The following is an 18,974-nucleotide window of genomic DNA, read 5'->3' as shown; positions in this document are numbered from 1 at the left end:
CAAAGGTGGGTTATAGAAGGCACAGTGTTTCTGGTCTACCCTTTGATCTTAAACTGAGAGGTACTGATATCTTTTGTCAAAAAAATCTCTATCATTAGAACATTTTGTTTACTACACGAGAGTTAGGTAGGTAGTTAAAATTGTAAAAGCACATAAAAACAACCAGTTCCAAGATAGTTGAGTTTTACCTTGTTCTTTAGTTAACTTCAGATTTCTGCTAAATGAAGTAATATAGAATATGTCTCAGGATGCTGTGAACTCACTTCAAAAATCTTGTCAATAAGGACAATTTGGAAATAAAGCATCATGCCAGATAGATGTAGAAACGATAGAGCTCCAAATGAATTCAAGTTGCAAAAACATAGGGGAGACCAATTAAATCATCCTCACCAATTATTATAAGGTTCTGAGTACATATGATCAGACAGTTTTCTGCTATGACTGTCTGCCGGATAGTCTGACCTTATCCTTGAGGGTGACCAGTTCTCCTAGAAGTTGACCCGCTGATTGCAGAGTGTGGAAGGGATGAGAGGGAGGGAGAATGTGTGTGTTTGCTGTCATGTTGACAGGGTAAACAACCACCTGTTAAATTCCTGTAGTGCTGTCATTTAATTCTGTTTTACAGTAACTGTGGGAAATTACTAATGCAGTGCTGAGACTGCATAATTATATTTACCAGCTTCTTTTGGCTGTAAATGAGTCAAGAGAAGCATTAACTCAACCATGTGCATCTTTTTTGATGTAAGATTGTTTATACAACAAGTGGTAAAATATTAACTAGAAGAAAAATAGAAAATGTCACACAGATACAAAACTGACAGATTAACATATCTTCCTCCCACCTGTGCACGCTCTATAACTTGTATCCATGAGTAAACCAAAAGTGCTGTTAAAACAGATATTTCTACTTCTGACCTTTTTTGTGTTTCTGTTAGAGAAACAAAGAAACTTGTTTGAACTGAACTACTTATAGACCTTGCAGGTGATGACTTCCTTTGTTGTTTCACTAGTTGTAGGATTCTCTTCTATCTCTGAAAGATGAGATTGTCTTCTATTATTTGGAGGCTTTGTGGATAGAAATTATAATTCCAGTCAAGTTATTTTGGACTAAATGCATGATGAAGCAACAGTGCTTAACTGAGTACAAGTGTTTTGTAGAGAGGTACAAAGTGATCTATGTTTTGCATGAAGGTGAATGAATGAGCAAAAAAATTCTCTATGTGGTATTTTTAAATTTTTTCACCAGTTAGTGGTTGTGATGGTTCTAGTTAGTTACAAGATGACTTGGAGTAAAATTATAAACAAATTAGCTTAACTTCATGTCACTGGAGACGTAAGTGTCAAAATTTAAGGGAAACTTTTGTTTGTAATATAAGTTTGTCAGATCAGGACCTGTATCTTCCTATGTCTTTGAAGAGTGTCTTGGACTACACAGAGACCTTTTGTAGCTTCCACAGGCTGTCACTGCATAAATAATACAATTTGGTATCAGTCTGACCTGACTTCTTACCATCACTGTGTCCTTTCCAAACTGACTTTCAATTTACTGGGTGACTACCATCAATATCAGTGCAGGTACCTGGTGTTTTCTTACTGTTTTGTTGGCACCTTTCTGCCTTATAAAAAAAACATTTATCTCAAAGTTGAGTTACAGTGTCCAGTGGGCAAAGTCTGTGGGTAATGGTTCACAGAATCAGCTGATACTCTTAGGGAAAAATAGCTAAGATTTTGGGCAGATGTAGTGAGTGGACATGCCTCATCTTAGTAATTGGTACTCCAACATGTGCATCCTATTGTACCCAGACAATACCAGCTGTGATTTTAATGTAGCCGTAGGGCTCAAGTTAATAAGTGGTGAGGGAGAGAGGTGAGAAAAAGGCATGTTTTCCATCAGCATTAGTCATGAAGTGGAGAACATGACTGAGTAGTGCTTGGCATCTTTTGTTAAACAACGTGTGAAAGAATATGCAAGGTGCAAATGACCCTGGGAGGCTGCTGTCTGCAGTCTTCCCTAGAAATGGAAAATGTGTTACTTTAAATGCATAAAAAGATGGTTGTCATTAGCACCTCTTTGTAAGAGGCAAGGAGCACATTGTATGGCAGGCATGCCTTTTAAAGGTGGAAGAAAAATTGGAAATTTTTGTAGCTGAATGCTTTTGGGCAGGCAAAACAAAGTCAGTGAATTTTTCTCTTTTCCTTCCTTTTAGCTATAAAGGTTAGACTAGCAGAATCATGAAATAATATCAAAGTCTGAATCCACTTAGCACTCCAGCGATATCCTATTCATGTGCCAGGCCTTTAAGATGTATGACAGAGAGAACCTACACTTCAGCAGATGCAGACACCTTCCTTCTCTGTGCAGGCAATAGTGCTTGCAGGTATGACTGCAAAAATGAGAAAGTATTGAAAAAAAATTTGAACATTGATTTTTACATGGAAGCTTGAAATGAGATAGTGAAAGTTTGAGGTATTTATGAAAGTGAATGAGGGAAAGAAGAATAAAAGAGAGTTTAACAGAACCATTTTTGTGCAAGTGAGCCAGCAGTGAATTCACAGCCATGGCACGTGAAGACTAGCCAATTTCCAACAGTAAAACTAAAGAATTGGAATTGTGTAAGTGAAGCTGTAGGATGGAAAACAGGGAGGAGATTACTTCCTTCTTTTACCAGCCTTTACTGAAGGCTGGAACTGAAGGCTGGATGTTGGCCTTACTGTCTTTTACTGGAACTTGTTTGATCCCTCTAGCAGTGCTGATGTCTTAATTGAAAACCAGATAATTTCTTGAAGTATGTTATAATCACCTGAACTAGGAATGCTGCAGTAATCCGAGCTGTTAGATAAGGTCCTTTTTTTAAGATGCTTTTCACTTTGTGACTGTTCTTTGCTGGTAGTATTGCTGCTCAGTAGTGCTATTTTCAGCACCTTGTAATACAGGCTATTAAAAGCAGTTACACTGACCCACTTACTGTCTTTCAGGTTGGCTGTGATACATGGATATTGATGGTGAAATGTAGAACTTCTCACTTGTCTGATCTGCCCTTGTGGTAGATGATTGCTTTGTTCATGTGCATTAACCTCACTTTAAGTATAAAACACTGAAAATAATACTTTTGCAAATTGCACAGAACAACTGCTTTAAAGAGAAAGAAAAGGGCTTCTTCTTGAGTGTGACTACTCCCTTCAAAAAACAAGGAAACTAGAAGAAAACTGTTAACAGATACTTCAGCTTTCATTTAGTCATATTGGCTTTCTTCTCGCACATCCTGATGAAAGACAACATCCCAATATGTTTTTGCCTCGGCATGCCTCTACTACCTGTTAGTAAGAACCAATGTCGAGTCAGTATGTCTTTATCCTGTGCAAACACAATTCACCACAGCAAGGAAAACTATGGAAAATCCTGTTTCTCCCTTGAAAACCTTGATCTCCCATCAGTGGCAGCTGAGGAGTACTGTAAACTCTTCAATTTTAGTGGATTTGAAACAATTGCAGTAACCTTTTGTTTCTGCACTGAGCTGAATTCCATTTTTTTAATGAAGTGCTTCATAGGAAAGGATGTAACTGAAATGTTGTTGCCATTGCTTAGTATTCTGGCTTTCCTTTTAAGGCTTTATCAAAAACTAGATAGTGTCCTTACTTTTAGAAAAACATACTTTTACCATACAAGAATATTTGAGCAAATAGGTTGTTTGGAAAACAGTACACTAGTGTAAGACTTGTAAGGAAGTCTTACTTAGAAACAAAGCTGTCTCTATTTGATACACTGATCAAACAAACCAGGTAGGATATCTATTAGTCATCTCTAGTGCTGTCCTACTTTGGAGAAAGACAAGTGTTCCCTACCATATCACCCTGTGTAATGTGTGTATGCACATAGTTAATTCTCTGTTGAGTATGAACTCATTTTGTTGCTGCTGTTTTTGTGGTGATAACTGAACAGCTTATGCTGCAATTCAAGCACGTGTTGTATTTACAGTGGTCCACCTCTTGAAGTCAGTGCTTCATTGTCTTTCATTTGTTTCATTTGTGTGCTGTTCAGAGAACTCGTATTCTAAACATTTTGTCATTATTTTTAAAGGTTTCCTCCTTTTTGGATTTTTTTAAAAGAGCAACCTCATCTTCCTGGGAGAATAAGTTTGTTATCTTTTAGTTGAGCAAATTGTATCATAAATCTAATATGTGCAAAATTATTGTGGTTTGTCATTGATGCTTAATAATGCTAAGACTGACAAAATGTATGCATGTGGTTGTGTGAGACAGCCCTAAGTGTTAGCTTAGAATTTTAAGCTCGATTTGAAAGGAGTGGTAGAAAATATCAGGTAATTGCTGCCTAGAAGGCTTACTGTTTTCAGAGCAGCTTAGAGGCAGATGTGTGTGAAGGATCTGTTTGGTTTTGTTGATTTATTTTGTGCCTTTTGTGAATGTTAAATGTGAGACCAGGTTTAGGTTCAGCTTTGTCAAGGCCAGCAAAATGGAAGCTTTATATGGACAGACCCATGTCTTGGTAGTCAGCAGTCCCTAGTGTCTCTTCTTAACTCTGCCACTGGTTCAATGGATGACATAAAACAAGGTGTTTCACACATCCCTGCCCCTACCCAAATCCTCTATAAGTTGGTGCCAATAATATTAGTTTCCTTGGTCAAACACACGTAAACTAAGTTATTGCTGTATTTGTCTTGAAGTGATTTAAAATAAGTTCTCATTTCCTGTTCTACCAAGTGCAAAAATGATGAGTTTCCATTTTAACGTCATGCTTATGGTGGAACACTGCTCCTTTTTGTTTGACCTTTCGCCACTCTGACTGCCCTTGTTCATGGCATGAGTATTTTAATTTAGCTTCTGTTACAATAGCAGTAATTTTTTGAACACAGAACAACAATTTTGAAACTATTCCAATGACCAGAAGCAAGACAGCAGTTAACAAGGTGAAGAGGTGAGACCAGAAGTGAATAAAACAGTAGGCTGAACTGAGCTCAAACGAAAACACTATTAATCATAACTTTGTTAGGCATGAAGTCTGTTATGCAAAGTTGCATTAAGAGAGATAGTGCCAGAATAAATAATACAGAACTCCTATGCTGTCACACTGAGCACAGTGGTTGTGTCAATGCTTGTGCTCTGCTTGGGTCAATGCAGACCTATTGATTCTGACAGGTTACCCAGGCATCCCAGTGGAGGAGTGGATCGGTGTCATTTTTAATTGCATGCTGAAGATTTGCATGTGTCTAATCTCTTTGGTATTGCTGTTGTCATTGTTCTGGTTTTTTACTGATTGTGTTGGTTACTTTGCTAGTAATGCCAAAGTCATGGGCTCAGTCCCTGTACGGGCCATTCACCTAAGAGCTGGACTTGATAAACCTTGTGGGTCCTTTCCAGCACAGAATATTCTGTGACTCTGTGTACTTCTAGTGACCTGCATGCTAAGGGTTTTTTTTATATGGGCACCAAGCGCTGTGGGTGCTAACATGTGCATAACATGCACTAAACAGAATAGGATTTTACAATATGCTCACTGGACAAATTATAAAATATTAATTAAAGTTTGATAATTTGCTTAAAAGAAAATAGCAACGGTGGACTGTTCTTGCCTAACGGCGTTAAAAGATGCTAATGACCTGTTCATTGGGGATGCAAATGACCTGTTGGGATGAAAATTAAGTGAAATATTTGTTTTGGTTTTGTTTTAGAACATGTTATGATGTCTTCTAGACTATGGGCTCAACAACAGTTTTACAGACTTGTTTCTAATTATTAAGTAGATTCTTCACTTTTTTCTTTCACTTCTTTCCATACTTTTCTCTGCAATATTAATATACTCAGTACATGTACCCACTGTAGGTTGTATTGCTGAGCTGTTTTTCATAAGTGGTGTTATATGAACATCTAAAGGGAGAGTTATGCTTTTTTACTCTGGCATTCATTTTCATGGCTTGACAAGTATGAAGTAGGCAGAGAGAATTACACTTTTTCAGGAAAACAAAATTAGCTACTTGCCTTTCTTCATTTTCTTTTGTAGATGCCTATGATAGATCATCTGCAGCTACAGTATTTCAGAGTAATTAAGGGTCCTTAGTACAAAGAACTTAGTTTGAATAAGCCACGCATACAAGTTCTCTGTATATTTGGAAACTCATACAGAGTGGCTGTGCTGTATTAGGTGTCCTATAAAATAGGATAATGATGACAGAACTCGGTGGTAGTCTACAGATAAAGCGAAAAGATGAAGTTGTGTGTATTTATATCAAGGAAGAATTATACAGAGAGGAGCACGTATTGTCATGCAGAATCTTCAAGGTACGCAGAGAACTGCCAATAGTTTGCTCATGATCCAAATGCACAAAAATATGTATTTGAGGTACTGTATTATTCTTAAGTGTCTAGGATACTGTAGATTTAAGATACTGTGTTAGGGAAAACAAAACACATGGAATTCAGTAGAGCAGAATATTTTCACCAAGGGAGGAAATAGTTTCATAAAGTTTCCCATAAGAAGTTTTTTAATTTCTTTTAAGTAATAGCTTCATATTTCAAGCTTCTGTTAACTTGAATTGAAATGTTAGTCATGTTACTGATGACAAAGATGAATGAATAAGCTTTTTAAAACATCAGAAGGTCTAGTAGTTGTTGCGGCCTAGCTTTAAGATCCAAGGGGTTAAACATATTCTTAATACTTAAGTTACTGCAACAGCTGACTTAAGCATGGAAAAATGTGTAGGTGCCAAGGAAACTCTCACAAGCTGAATAAGCTACTGGCCTCTGGGAATTTCATCTTTGTACACATGGTACATACTAGGAGCTCTTGTGGGAAAATTGTATTTTATAGAATGTGAGGGGAAAAAACAGTATAATTCACAAGATGATCAGAATACAAATGCTTTATTGAAGGAATTTTTACTGTAAGCAAAGAGCAGACAGGGAGGCAATCAAATTCAGTGGAAATAGATGAATTAAAATTTAGGTTATACTATAAACAGTGCATAAGTGAATCTTAACCAGTGTGGCTGGCAATAAGAAACATGTACGCTATACCACTTTCCATAAGGACCAGGCCTTTTTCTCACTTTTACATATCCCTGTTAAAGACTGAGAGTCTTGAGGATGTTAACGTTTTCTGTATTTTATGAAAATTACGGTCTTGTGGAGGGGAGGACAGAGCCAAATTAATGCCACCAGTGTAGGATAGGCAACATAGAGGTTGATAGTGGCCTTTTCCACTGTCCCTCTTCTTGACCCATCAGCCTAGATAGACATCAGCACTTGCTAACTCCTTCTTGGAAATGTGGGAGGCTGACTGGTTCACCCTGCCACAAGATACTGAAATACATCCCTGGAGAGGAGCCTTGGGAACAGGTAAAGATGCCCAAGGCACATAGGCCACACTGCATGCAAAATCTGCATGAAGTAATGGCTGCTTTGAGAACTTCTTGTCATAGTAATCAAAGCAGAGATCTTCCTTCTACTTCTTGTCAGGTATAGAAGCTTTAAGAGTGTAGGTTGTTTTTTTTTCTGTTGTCCTCCTGTTGTGTAGCCACAGTCTGACAATGTGATGGAAGAAAGAGTATAACAATTCTTTTATTTTGTGTGAAACTTTCAAGAGCAAGACACTGTAGCTTTTTTCTGTAACTTCTGAAAAGTCATGCTGCTTTCTTCTAACCTTAGTTTTCTCAGCATGGGCCTCACAAGATCTAGGGAAGGATGAACAGATGATGCTTTTCTCTGTTTTTCAGACCCCTTCAGAGGCAGAAGAGTAAATGTTGAATCCCATTATTCTGAATTTCTGTTCTCGGGGTGATGAGAAGGAATGCGGAACAAAAGTGCACATACAGTTTGTCTGCCTGTCTTTGTTTTCTGATGAAGCCAGTTAACTGCTGCAAGGAGTAAGAAGATAAATGAGCTCTTTTTAAAGAGGATGTCAGCTTTAACGTGTCACATGTTCAAAATTTGTTGATATTAGCAACATTTAGAGAGAAGTGAACAAACCAAGAATTATCACAGTGAAAAAAGAATTAGAGTTGGGAAGTAGTAAGAATTGATGGTAACTCCATATCCACATGTTGCTTACAAGTTAGTAACTATTTAAAGGAATAACAGCCAAAAAAAAATCTGGATTAGTTTAATTTGGTAACAGATTCCCAGTCATAACCCTTCATCTGAATTATTTCCCAATAGTTAGTGTGCCAAACAATAACTGACTCCAACATTTTTCTTTTTATCATATTCTCTTTTAAAAGTGTGGTGGAAAAGATCCTTTTTTGTGCCCCTTGGAAGCAGACAACATGAAATGAATGAGCTGTCCTAGTTCAAAGCATTAAAGTAAAAAAACCCAAAAGGCTTGTTTAGGAATATGTAATAAGCAACTCCTGTCTCCTTCAGTTATTAAATGAAATTGTTTCCAGAGGAGGAAGTGGGATATTAGTGAAGCTTTTACACTGTGCTCCCAAAGTAGTCACTATCTCTGTTCTAGGAGAGACAATCAGAATCAAGTTTATTCTGTGCCCCCTGAACTCCCAGCCACAAACTGAGGTAGCAAAACGTTAAAAACAATATATTTTTCTAAGACAGTTACTCAGGCATTTGGGAGAATGTAGGAGGCATCCTGGAAGAAGATAGGAGAGACAAACCAAAGGTTTTTTAGCCTTTGGGAACTTGATGCTGATTTATTCTTGTTGGAGGAACTGGATGGATTGACTTGTGGTCCTGGCATCACATTATATATCACACAATTATATGTGCTTCTGAAGGCTAAAATGTACTGGCAGCTGTCAAATGTTCAGTGTGGAATGATGACGATTATCTGGTAACCTAGAATAGTCATAACTGTACTTTTTTGGGTGTTCATACAAGAAACAGGAGCATCAGAGGCAGCAGTATGGATTCTTATACATACTTATGTGCTTTTCTGGGAGGAGAATTGGTTGAAGGATGAGAAAAGAGAAGAGCAGAAATAAGCCGAAGAAAATGTTCAGTGCAAGTCAAACTACCAGTGTAAAGTCAGGCTTTTTTTTCTGTAGCTCCGTGGAAATTATCCATTTAATTAACGATATTGAAGCCGTACTCCAAAGTCCCTGTCAAATGCTTACTTAGGTCACTGGCAGACAAGGCTTGGAGGTTTCCTGGAAAACTCTGTACTGTAAAAGCAATCAGTAAGGGTACAAAGGTAAAAGTTGCAATTGTAACAATAGTAACAATTGTAAGAATAGTTACAATATTTACATGAACGTAAAAAAAGGAGAACCTTCACTTTAACTTAGCAAATTTGTATTTTCTACAAGTAAAAAATAGTCTTGAACATAAACACTTTCACAGACTGTATTTTGTAGGTTCACAGGCAATATGGTGTATGTTGGCTTCCAGCATTATAACTGAGGCTAAGGAATAAGAATCTTCTTACACTAGCCCCATACAGGATACTATGAAGAAATGTAACTCTATCCCGGCCAAAAACATACAGAAGTTCTACACACCTCTTGCCTAGAGTCTTTAAGGTTGAAGAACATTTCCACTGCCACTGTATGTTCAAGCTATGTCAGTGGCATTTGTGAGCACATGATCATGCACCCCATTTGTGTTATCTGAATCAAGTGTATCAGATTTATTTTAGCTCTTCTCAGTGATGCTGCAAGTTTTACCTTTTAATATTTCCTTTGAGGTTTCTCAGCTTTTCCTGGTTTTATGCTCTGTGTTTTTAAGGGATGGGGAGGACAAGTTAACATCTCGTGAGTATTACAGCAATTCAGTTACCTAGAGTAATTACATTACACTGTAGAAGAGCAGATATGTATTTAACTGAAATAGCCAGTCATCCAGTCCACTGGATTCATATTGATATAGTCTTGACTTCTTTATGTTCCTAAGTAGGTTATCCTGTTAAGTGATTGTTACTTAAAATGGAATTACAGTTTAAATGCAGTCCTTTAAAAATTCATATTATATGTTCTTCTGTACATTGATTTTCATTTGTTATTATCTTGTTAAATGTAGGAAGCTATGTTAAGTCACCTGGTTTTCTTCATTATGCTCAGTTGGAGCTTAACCTAGCTTTCTTGTGTCAAGATGTTTTCTTCCCAGTAGGCTATCTCTCTTGCATTCAGTCATTAATGAATGTTGTGAGCACACCCATATTGAAAAATATCTCATTAAGAATTTTGAAAGTCAAAGCAATCTACCTGTTTAATAATAAGTTTGAGTGGTTTTTATTCATTCAGTTTCGTGAAGATTATTTTCCTGTCTATGTGCTACTTCTCCAGCTCACTGTGACATTTTTATTCGTTCTGAAGTCCTCAAATAGGAGGTGTGTGTGCATTCAAGTTTTAGCCTTGTTTTTAGACAAACTTTGCCATATATTCTTTGTTACTGGGCAGTTTGCTTCTGGTGTATACTGCTACCTGCAAAGTGGCCAACCCTACTATGACCAAAGCCTCTTTTCTTTGGTGTCTTAAATATTTAAGCTTACTCTGTGATTACTCTTGAAGGAAAAATTCAATTAGGGCACTTATGGCTCAGAGTGTTAGTTTCAGTCTATCTGTCTTTACTTTTGCTCTTAACTAAAGCAGAATGTTTCCTGCAAGGAAAAGATGCTGTTAATTTCTCCTTTCCCCAAAATCTACCCTGGAGCAGAAGGTGGTTTGATCCTTTGTGCAGAGGAATGTAAACAGTTAGGGAAAATTCTTGATTTTCCACCTCTACTATTATGTGGATCATAATACAGCTTAATTGTTTTTTGTCATACTGTCTTTTGTGTACCTAAGTAAATATTCTTCATAAAGTAACTTCAGGATGTTTTGGAAGGTAGCAGTGGATTCTAAAAATAGTTTGTTTTCAGTATCTGTTCTTCCATTGCTTCTCTTAGTCCTACTTTTAATTACATTAACAAAGTTTGGCTTGGAGGACTCTTAAAAGCAAATAATTATCAAATGGCAGAGATCTATGTATGTCTCATCTCAAAACCTGCAGAAAGCCTATTTAGCCATTCTTACAGGTGACAACCATGTGACTGATTTATTCCATCTCCTTGAGCATTTCCTGTAATCTCAGTCTGTGTCTTGACATGAGGTATCCTGACAAGCAACTGAAATGCAATGTGGTAGCATTTTTAGTATCTGAAGCATGTGGCTGAAGTTCTTCTGCTGCCAGTAGTCAGTTTCTGAAGATGGAGGTGGAAGTTGTGTGCTAGAACTAAAGCCTTCTCCTCGCCCCACTCCACCTCTGCACCTTTCAGCTATGGGGCTTGTACTGGCACGCCACTGGCTTTGCTTCAGGTTTTTGTACTAAAGCACACTGGAGAATCTTCAGCCTCAATTTACGTCAAGTGTTTTCTTTGTAGTGTATTGGGGGTGGGATGGGTTCTTCAGTGCTCATTCATTATGATGCTGTGGACAGGCATATTTCTGACATTGATCTTGTTACTGGGGATATAAAGGGTCTTTTTTTGTTGTTGTGTTCATTTCTCTCAGATGACAGTCTAATTGGAAGTAGCCCTTATTATGACTGGTGGCATGGAAGCACATGAATGGAGCACATGAATGCTTCTGTGTGGTGTGGGGTGAGGAGGTGCTCCTGAGTGTGGGTCGAGGCTGAGCAGGAGCTGCTGATAGCTGCTGCTGCAGGGGAGGATGTGTGGTGGCAGAGGTTGAACCCTCACTTGCTATGAGTTCTGCCTTAGAGGAGAAGTATTAGGGTGTATGTGGGTTTATAGCAGATACAGAGTGCTCCTTGAAGTGGATGGGTGGGGCAGAGCAAGATGTCCATACAGGAACTCCTTTCCAGTGCCTGCATACCAAACCCAGAGCTTGCGGCTTTGATCCTACTTGGCCATCTTCTGCGCCACATGAGAACTTTTCCGCTGCTGTTTGTCGCATCTTCCTCTTCTGTTTGTCTTTTTAGCCAGAAGCTGTAGCTTCCTTGCCAATCATATGAATATTGTTAGCTGCGCTTAGGGGTTGCTGTCCTTGGGTCTAGGTGTTATCTGATGTCTGCCATCCATTGTAAGTCTCCAAAAGTGCCCAAAGGTTCCTGTGTAACCTACCTGTAGGGGAGCTGTGGTAAATAGTAGCAGAACAGCATGTTACAACAAAAAAAGTGGGAAGGGTAGTGTTTTAGGAGGGAGGTTTCTGATTTTGTTGTCTAGCTTTGGAGTTGTAGCTCGGGTTGAAAGGCAATTTTCAGGAAAGTCAAAGACAAACAGATCTGACATTTTTTAGTCGATGCTCTAAAAAAATGCAGATGCTCTATAAATGTGACAGTCAGACTTGTACCTGATGTTTCTTGAGTGTTGTGCTTACCTCATGAATTTAAAAACTAACATCACCTGTCTTTGATATACCATGGTATTTTTAAAACACCTATCTGGTGTAAAGACTTATTCTTCTGAAAACATACAGAAAAATGAGTAGAGAAGCCTGCTTAGAGTTTTGCTCTGATCAACCTGCATGTCTGTTTCCCTTTTTTTTTTGTTTCTTAATTCAACAGTGGTTTGCATGCACTATATTTAGGGATGTTCTTTTCTGAAATCTGTGAAGATCAGACTGGGAACAAAATCTAATATATATCTATTTACACAATTTCCTAGGGCAATTGCTAGTGAACAAAACAAACAAAATAACAATCCAAAAACAAATATCCAAACAAACAAAACCCAAAAGAAACCAACAAATCAAAAATTAGAAAGGTAAGGAACCCTCAGAGTTCAACATGTCAGGTTTTTAAAACCCTTCTTATGCAGTTAATTATTGTCAGTCAAATCTACTATGGGAAATAAAGCTTTGGATAAGTTTGTCCAAGCAAGGAAATCTGCTTTGATACAGGAAAACTGACACCATGATCCTTTGGAAGCACCTGATATGCTAGTACAAAATGGTGGTTTCCATTTTTGACTAATGTCCTCTAGATGATATATACTCTAATTCCTGACAAAATTATGAGTACTAAGTAGGGGATATTTTGTTAGATTGAACAAATTATCATCAGGCATGCATAATTTTGCAGGTTTGAATTGCTTTTCTTCACCCAAAGTGAAGTGGATGGCTTGGTAACTTCATTTGTATTGTTTTACAGATTTCCATTAGATTAGTAGTGCAAATACAATTTCATGAATGTAGTATTTTTTAAGGTGAGAATTTTTGAAATTAGTTGTTTGCTTCATGGTGGAATTGTCCTAGAATAAAACCAATTATTCAGAGTTAGACCACGTGCCACTTTGAAGGTTTTCTGTCTTTATGGCACAATCTATATTTTTTCCCTTCCTTTTTCTGTTTTATGCTCAAAGGAGAGTTTATCAGCTACGTAGAACATAGAGCTGCAGAGCTTGAGAACAGATGTATATGTGGCTAGCTTTCAGGAATTAATATATCATACCTTTCAGTGTATATGTATATATCTTTCAATGTATCTGAAATGCTTGTACACCAACACATTGCAGTGTGAGAAATTGGATGAGTAGAAGCACTGATCAGGTGCTAGTAGCAAGCTCAGTGTGAGTCAGCAGTGTGCCACGGCAGCCAGGAGGGCAAACCCCACGCAGGGGTGCATCAGACACAGCGTCACCAGCTGCCAAAAGAGGGAATCATCCCGCTGTACTCAGTGCCAGTGTGGCCTCACCGTGAGTCCTGTGTGCAGAACGGGGTCTCATAGTTTAAAAAGGATGTGAAAGTACTTGAATGTGTCCAGAGGAGGGGAACAAAGTTGGCTGAGGGGCTGGGAGGAGTGGCTGAGGACTCTATGTTTGTCTTATTTGGAGAGAAGGAGACTGAGGGGTGACCTCATTGCTTTTCTCTTCCTGAGAAGGGGACATGGAGAGGAAGGTGCTGAACCCTTCTCACTGCGATCCAGTGATGGGATCTGTGTGAATGGTTCAAAGCTATGCCAGGGCAGGTTCAAACTGAACATTCGGAAGCATTTTTTTAACAAGAGGGCACTCAAATATTGGAATAGGCTTACTGGAGAGGTGGTCAATGCCCCAAACCTGTCAGTGTTTAAGAGGCATTTGGACAATGCCCTTAATAGCATACTTGAACTTTGTCCTGAAGTAGTCAGGCAGTTAGACTAGAATATTGTTGTAGGTCCCTTCCAATTGAAATAGTTCGTTCTATTCTACTTCTCTTATGCAGAAAAATAAAGCTGTAGGTGTGCTATAATGGTCAGAAACAGCATTGCAAATTTTAATTATTTCTGTTTGAGGAAAGTCTTAGTTTTCTATACCCCTTCTTTATAAATCACTAATCCTTAGCCTCACGTGGCTGTTCTCTTTCCTCAAAGTTCCTAACAGCTTAATAATATAATTGTTGTGATAATTACATGTGTGCCAACTTATACAACATCTGCATCACCTGCATGCAAACACAGCTCTTAAACTGGGTTTATGCCTGGAGTGTACATTTACATCATAATAATTATAAACATGTTTGCACACAGACTTCAAATCTCTATTTCAGGGTATTTTTGATTGTTGAGCTTTGTATTGGTCTGTCACACAAGTAATGCCAAATGAGAGGCAGAAAAACCAGGCAGATTCATTTAAACAATGTTTACAATAAATAATTGTTCCAGACTTAGCAGTACCCTTCTATAGCTTAAGCTCGCATACTATTAGTACATCTATGTTTTGCTTTGCTTAAATAGCATTATATTCTTCCATTTGCTAGTGAATGATATGAATAACGTGTTTGAAGAAGTATTTTTCTTTTCCTGCTGTCTATTCAGCTACTCTGAATAGCTTCAGGAAGTTAGTTAGGTAGATGATAGAAGCAAAACTGATTTTTTTCAGTATATTACATAGAAAGAAGGAAGAACTGTCTGAAATTCAACAAAGGCAAGTGCAAGGTCCTGCACCTGGGTAGAATAACCCCAGGCTCCAGCACAGGCTGGGGTCTGACTTGCTGGGAAGTGACTCTGCAGAGAAGAACCTGAGGATCCTGGTGGACAGCAATCTGTTCATGAGCCAGCAGTGTGCCCTGGTCAGTGTGCCATTGGCCAAGAAGGCCAATGGAATCGTGGGATGCATTAGGAAGAGCATTGCCAGCAGATCGAGGGAGGTGATCCTGCCCCTCTACTGAGCCCTGGTGAGGCCACATCTGGAGTGCTGTGTCCAGTTCTGGGCTCCTCAGGGCATGAGATGCATGGAGTCAATGTTGAGAAGTATCTGAAGGGAGGGTGTCAAGAGCCAAGCTTTTCTCAGTGGTGCCAAACAATAGGGCAAGAGGCAATGGGCAAAAAATGATGTACAGGAAGTTCCTCCTGAATATGAGAAAGAACTTCTTTACTGTACTGGTGACTGTGCACTGGAACAAATTGCCCATAGAGGTTGTGGAGTCTCTCCCACATTCAAGACCCATCTGGGCACAGTCTTGTGCTCTTGGATGACCCTGCTTGAGCAGGACAGTTTGACCAGATGACCCACTGTACTCCCTTCCAACCTGACCAGTTTGTGATTAATCAAGTAAAATAACCATGAAGGATGGAGGTGTGATGAAAAAAATTAGCTTTGGTTTGCTTGTCAAACTTTTTCAACCAAAAAGGTTTGACACAAGTATCATTACTGGAATACAGGGTGATTTTGGTAGCTCTGAAATACTTATTCCCAGTTGGATCTTTGCATAGCATAATGAAGTTAAAATTGAGAAAGAGGGCTTTTTTGTTTTTAAGTATCTATCTGGATGTTAAGAAAAAATATTTGCTATGCAAAGTTTTTTTATTGAGAGGGAGAGGTACATAATTAAAAATCTAGAAAGAAATTACTTCAAATCCTGCAATTGTGGGACCTGTTTTTCTCAATAGAAGAGAAAATGCCGAGAGCTGTAGCTTCTGTATAAATGTGAGAATGCATTAAAGCACAACTACTGGAAATTTTTATTACTTTTAAAATATTAGTGGTATCTACAGGGCAAATTGATGCTTATTGTCAGAGTTTTTAATGTTATACCTAATATCTTTTCCATCAAAGATAATTGTTTGGTTTATTATGTTATTATCCAAGCAGCCTTAGCTGCAGTTCAGTTGTTCAGGGGTTTTTCTTTTGCTTTAGTGTCATGCTTTTCTAAGGAAGACTTCCAGACCAGCTACTTTCTGGAAGTCACTTGCTCCAGTCCATTGATACCTGAGACATACATACATGTATATTTTAACAGTCTTTTTTTGAGAACTGCTTTGTATTGAAAAAAACAACATCTAGAATGAAAAGGTGAAATGTAGTGCAGGAATAGCTTCAGTCTAAAAACGCTGTTTTTCCTTTTTCTTCCCTTCTCTCGTTCCCATCTTGTTTGGAGGAAACCTGAGGGATCAGACAGAAAAGATGAGAAGCATAAACTGTGAATGGCCCTAGACATCACCAGTAATTTCTGTATGTCTCATTAAGGATTGTTGCTTGTGTGTGCAGTGCAGAATATAGCTAACAGCTTTTTGTGTCCTTCAGTCAACAGAAAGGGCTTCTGCATCATCTGTGGTGTGCACTGAAGTTTGAAAGTTTGCAGGTGGCTGAGGGTCTTTTGATATCAAGAAAGATCCTCCTTCTGCTGGCAGTCCTGGAAGGAGTGGATATTGTGTTTTATCCCCAGCTGGCATCTAAGCACCATCCAGCAGCCTTACTCATTTCCTCACAGTAGGATGGGGGAGAGAACTGGAAGGGTAAAACTGAGAAAACTCATGGGTCAACATAAAGACACTTTAAAAGGCAATGCAAAAGCTGTGCATGCAAGCAAAGCAAAACAAGGAATTCATTCACTACTTCCTTAATGGGCAAGCAGGTGTTCAGCCATCCCCAGGGAAGCAGGGCTCCATCGTGTGTAGTGGTGACTTGGGAAAATGCTGCCAATGTGTGGTTTAGGTCACTTAAAAATATCTCTGACCAACGGTATTAGCAAAAGCAAGTTTAATATAAATTTGTGAAAGTGTGACTTAACAAAGTTCAATGGCAAGGTTGGCTCTGTTACTACTACATGGATGAAATGCACAATGAAAAGTTGGATTAGGGTCAGCTTAGAATTATTTTTGTGGAGACCAGAGATGGAAAAGGGTAAGGATGCAAAAAGGTAAGGGATACCCTCCACTGGGACCCAAGGTTCAGAGAGGACCCCCTTTCTTTCTAAATTCCTTATGGAGCCTAGGTCCAGCGGAGTCTAAACTCAGTCCCAGCCCTGAAGACTTTCCTGACCTGCTATCTTGTGTATTGGATTGTTCTCAGTTGATGAAGAACCTATTCAATGGTTGAGGAATATGCAGAAAATGTCACTCCAACATTTAATTAGGGGTCACTTTATTTAACGGATTTTAAGCTGTATCTTGATACCCTGGTAGAAGTGGTGTGAATCTGGGCACTCAATATGTGAGGCAGAGAATTTAGTAGGATTGAAAATGCAATGCTGAAAACTCAGTCTTCTTTTTTAGTCTCTTTTGTGCTTTCACTTCGGGGTTTTATCTTTGTCGTTAAATACATGTCAGCATAAGGTGTTGAGCAAATGGGCACCTCTTATTTCTACAGTAGGAAGTACTGTTTAACCCACACTCAGCTTAGTATTTTTTCCAACTGAAGACCACAGGCTGTTTGAAACCACCTCTCAGATTTGACTGATCACCGTAACACTTTCCTTCAAAATCTTTCAAATCCCACTTTACAAACTTTTTTTTCCTGACAGGAGAAACAAACTTAAATTCCGTAGCTGCAGGAGGACTGTGTTGCAGAAGAGTCTTTGAAAGGTTATTCTTGCTCTGTTTTTGCCATCCTTTTCCCTTTCTATTGATTGCATGAAGTTAGCTGGGTAGTGATAGACAAGTGCAGTAGGTGAGCAAGGACTTCTAATCTTCCTCACTGTTGGAGTATAGAGATCGTATGTGAACCTTGCCTTGGCATAATTGGGTGTGGACAGTAAAAAGCAACTATGCAGCTAACATGGCTTCAGCCTTGAGGCTAGAACAGAGGAGGCTTTTTGCCAAGGCCAGGGAGGAGTTTTTGGCAGGTGAACAAGTTTTCTCATCTCCTATGGACACCTGTTGTGATCCAGTTAGCACCGTACAACAAAGTATATTTTCCTTATGTATCCAATGCTATGTGAAGAAGAACCACATGTCTGAGTGTCATAAGCAGTATATAAGATGTCTTTCTTCTAATAAAGCCGACATTTTGCCGATCATACTAGTCTATGAGCAGTCTGTCCGTGCCCCTCCATCAACACCTCACCCTCAAAGGGTTTTGTGCTAGCAAAGCAGGAGGAGAATGGCAAGGTGATAGGAGAAAATTCTGCTGTGTTCATTTACTTGGGGGTTACCGAAGCTTGCATGTCCTCAGAAAGTTAATGTACTGATTATACTATTGGGAGTGTAGCAGTGCTTATATTCCTGGATGTATGTGATGGCCTTTGTCATGTTTTTGGGATGATAGAGAGTTGAAAGTGCTCATCTGTTGTACTTTGCTAAAAAATAATTTTGGTAATCAGACCCTGTACAATTATTTGCAAGACTTGCTTTTAGTAACCTACCAGGCAATTCTGAAAGGAGCATATATCTGAGTAAATGGTGATTGATCTGGAGTTTGAATTTTTTTTTCTGATCAACTAGACTGACAGAGCTAGAGCAAATGTTCCTGAAGAAGTCAACCTCTTGTGTATAAATTTCATCGTTCTACTAGTCTACAGTAGGGAAACTGTCATTGAGGTGGTAGTGCCTTAGACATGATTTGTGATGCATAGCAATGCAGCACTTGGAAGCATCTGAGTTGAAGCTGCAGGAGATGCACAGTTTCTCATGCTCAGCCTACCTTTGTATTTATGTGTTACATGGACTTGAATTCTGTGATGAGGTTATCATGCAGTCAACCAGGAGAAGGCAGAGGTGGCTTATGTTCCAAGTTCTGTAACAACCTCCTTTTTGTCACTGTCTGGAGTTGACAGGCTAGTGTCACTTTCTTCAGAGAGCTCATGTTCAGTACTGTGGGGATTCAAAGTAGCTTAAAGCCCATGCATTGAACTGAAAACTTCAGGGAAAAGATT

At 38.7% G+C, this 18,974-nt stretch overlaps 1 protein-coding gene across 3 annotated transcripts in view; it reads left to right on the top strand.

The window, feature by feature from the left end:
* Positions 1–18,974, top strand: part of MLLT3 (MLLT3 super elongation complex subunit) — a 116,445-nt gene that overhangs the window by 37,350 nt on the left and 60,121 nt on the right. The window lies entirely within an intron of this gene.

The sequence above is a fragment of the Manacus vitellinus genome, unplaced genomic scaffold (assembly GCF_001715985.3).
Source record: "Manacus vitellinus isolate BGI_N305 unplaced genomic scaffold, ASM171598v3 scaffold_50_pilon, whole genome shotgun sequence".
NCBI lineage: Eukaryota > Metazoa > Chordata > Aves > Passeriformes > Pipridae > Manacus > Manacus vitellinus.
Note: the sequence above shows the minus strand (reverse complement) of the source record. Positions and strands in the feature narration are given on the sequence as shown.